This window comes from Trichomycterus rosablanca, chromosome 12, assembly GCF_030014385.1.
Source record: "Trichomycterus rosablanca isolate fTriRos1 chromosome 12, fTriRos1.hap1, whole genome shotgun sequence".
In the NCBI taxonomy this organism is placed as follows: Eukaryota; Metazoa; Chordata; class Actinopteri; order Siluriformes; family Trichomycteridae; genus Trichomycterus; species Trichomycterus rosablanca.
In genome coordinates this window covers 29,446,982-29,450,853 of record NC_085999.1, presented here as the reverse complement: position 1 = coordinate 29,450,853, position 3,872 = coordinate 29,446,982, and positions in this window count along the sequence as shown.

Genomic DNA, 3,872 nt, shown 5'->3' with positions numbered 1-3,872 from the left:
CTGTGAGAATTGTTTAAATCTCATTATAATTGTATTTACAGTTATCGTAAATATGTATCTTCCAGTTGATGGACAGACGTATTTTGGTTTGCTTTTTGCAATTGTGTGAAATTTTGTTTGTTGTTGTTGGTTTTCTCTTTTTTATTAAGTTGTATCTATCTGTCTGACATTTTGTTATTTTTATTTTTATACCATAACTTAATGAAACTAAATATTTTGTGTGATCGAAGTTAAATGTGTAGTGGAGTTCTTGTAGGCTTATATGTTTTATATTGCACTTTTATAATACTTTTAAATGATTAAGTATAGACGAGAAAGCTAGGAGAAATTCCTGTAGCCACTACATTATACTAATGTCTAACAGGTTGCTATTGGCTAATTGATGTTATTTGAGAAACAAGCACATTGTTTACTATTTGCATCTAATGCATTTTAGAATATTTCCTGTTCAGTTTGTTTTAATTTTTAGTAGAGATAATGGCATCTACACAATGGGGATAGAACTTGTGGGCCTTTGAGCAACAATGGGGATGGAATTGGTGGGGCCATATCTACAACCTCATTTCCTAATCCTGGAATGTTTGGGGACATAAACTGTACTGTGTTAATGGAGTATTAAAAAGTATTGGAGTATTGATATTCAATACATTTTTCTGTATTAAAGGAGTGTAGTTAGTTAAATCTGTGTTTATAATCGGCACCCAGGCTATATGTATGGCTGCAGAGGAGGGGGGTCTGACAACCCTGAACTGTTGCACACCTTAAGACGTGTTTGCATGAAGAATGGGACACAATAACACCTGAATAACACCTGTTGCTTGGTATCCTGGGTGCCAAAACATATTTTAAGTGTTAAGAGAAGGAATAGCAACATTAAAAAGTTGTTTATGCTTTACCATCCCAATATTTTGCAATGTGTCACAGGGCTGCAATGCATGTAGAATGTGTATTAACAAATGAAATGAAGTTGACCATCAAAACATGAAATATCTTTGGTTTATACTATCTGCAATGAAATAAAAGTCAATGTAAGAAACAATCAGCTGTCCCAGCTTTTCTGATTTGGGGTTTCATATGCATTATAGGAGCTGTTATCTAAGCCCAAGCACACTGCACAAAGTACATGAAGCCATGGCAACAATTGTGGCACACAGATGTAAGATAAAAAATGGAATAAGATATAGGCTTTACATGAGTCAATATTTGTGATGTAGGGTGTATATAACTAGTAAATTACACTTTAATATGTAAGATTATAAAGCAGCATCAGTAAGCTGTCAGATGTCCAAAGAGGCTAAAATGTGGTTGCCTGAATTGCAGATGCACAAGTCGATACCGTTTTAACAAAATACACTGATCAGCCATAACATTAAAACCACCTCCTTGTTTCTACACTCACTGTCTTATTTTATCAGCTGCACTTTGTAGTTCTACAATTACTGACTGTAGTCCATCTGTTTCTTTACATACTTTTTTTAGATTGCTTTTACCCTGTTCTTCAATGGTCAGGACCCTGACAGGACCACTACAGAGCAGGTATTATTTAGGTGGTGGATCATTCTCAGCACTGCAGTGACAATGACATGGTGGTGGTGTGTTAGTGTGTGTTGTGCTGGTATGAGAGAATCAGACACAGCAGCGCTGCTGGAGTTTTTAAACACCGTGTCCACTCACTGTCCACTCTATTAGACACTCCTACCTAGTTGGTCCACCTCGTAGATGTAAAGTCAGAGACGATCGCTCATCTATTGCTGCTGTTTAAGTTGGTCATCTTCTAGACCTTCATCAGTGGTCACAGGATGCTGCCCACAGAGTGAGTGCTGTTGGCTGGATATTTTTGGTTGGTGGACTATTCTCAGTCCAGCAGTGACAATGAGGTGTTTAAAAACTCCACCAGCGCTGCTGTGTCTTATCCACATCTACAAAGAGGACCAGCTAGGTAGTAGTGTCTAATAGAGTGGACAGTGAGTGGACACGGTATTTAAAAACTCCAGCAGCCGGCTTTGTCTGATCCACTCATACCAGCACAACACACACTAACACACCACCACCATGTCAGTGTCACTGCAGTGCTGAGAATGATCCACCACCCAAATGATACCTACTCTGTGGTGTTCCTGGGAGAGTCTTGACCATTGAAGAACAGCATAAATGGGGGCTAACAAAGCATGCATGGTGTTTTAAATTAGGCATTTGTATTATAATCATTCAAGTGATGATTCTTTTTTGACTGATAACCAGTCCTTAGGGTTTCTCGTTTCACTCATGAACCCCACTGTGGTACACTTGGTCCCTGGTCATGAAAGGTAACCACATTGTGCACACTATGGGTCACTTCACAATAAAAACAAACACTAAATGTGGGATAGTAGAATTTAAGAAGTACCATGGCGTACAGTGCAGTAGAAAAGAGGAATAACGTTGCGTTAAACTCAGGGTTAAAATTTTGACTTCTCTGAACCCATTAATTGACACCAGTAGATATTTTGCCATGAGCTGGGTTTAACGAACCTTAGTTTTACCTTTGAAGTCCTAAACACAGCACTGCAAATTAGTGGTGGGCGGATCGATCCAAATATCGATATTATCGATACCAACGTTGGTACTGGTATCGAATCGATACTTGTGTTATTGGAATCGATACTTTAGTTTTATTTTTTCTCCGCTACATTCAGCATGTTTCTCTCGTTTTGTCAGAAAGTAAAGACCATGTCTGTACAGACTCGCTCCTCTCACATCTTACATGCCCACATTGCTCCTCCCCTCCTGCGTTGTTGTGTTCTGTTGTGGTACCGTCACATTGTTATGTTGTTAAAATCCAAACAGACATCAGTACATTAGTAGGCATTGGAAGATTGTAAGTGTTTGAATACTTTGCTTTGCAAATACAGAAATAGGGACGATTCTATGGAAATAATATTGTAAACTATACGTACGTATAGTACGAACACACCTTACGCACCCTATGCAAATGAATCGGAGCATGCGTAGTGAGGCTCTTATTCTGTGTGTTTAGGTGAATGAGAGCTCGTTTCTTTTGACTTTGTGCTTATAAATGTAAACAGAATAGCATAGATTTTTTATTATAAATTAACAATGACACAGTTATTCGGTCACTATTAAAAATTTACAAATGTATTCACCCAGCAAACACAACTATGTGGTATGAGTTAGCCGCTTTGTGGTGATACGCCATGATGGTAACGTTTTGAGAAAGTAAAGCACCAGAAACAAGAAATCGGACCACTTTAAATAACTGAATTTATTTACAACCCTACTGAGAGCAGCTACTTACAAAAAATATGTATTACAATAATACACCTAAAGGTCATGAAAATGTATTCAGATTTAGCAATTTGATGATGCATCTACCTTAATTATTAAAAAGTATCGGTATTGGTATCGGCGATACTGGCCCTGTATTTACTTGGTATCGGATCGATACCAAATTTTGCATTATCACACACCACTACCAAACACAGCACTGCAAATGACGCAAGGAACGCCGCACTGGCTGTTTTTCTCAAGTTGCTTTACTGTAAATCACGCCTTCCGCGCAGTGGTTGGCTAGAAGCGCTTGTTTACAACCTCCTAACCAATGGAACGTTTTATCGTACGAAGAAATGACCAATCAGAGAACAGAAAGCCGATCGGTTGAATGCGGGTATGAAAAGAAGTTATAGAGAAGTGGTGTGTTTACTTTGGTTTGGCACTGGCAGTCGTTGCTTTAATTCTGCTATTACAGCATGTCTAAATGTAAATGTTTACTTCGCATTTTGGTTCTTAATTCATTCTTTTAGGCATTAGGACGTATCTAAATTCATGCTTGAAGAAAATTTAAACATGAAGATATACTTTTTGTAGCGTGTAAC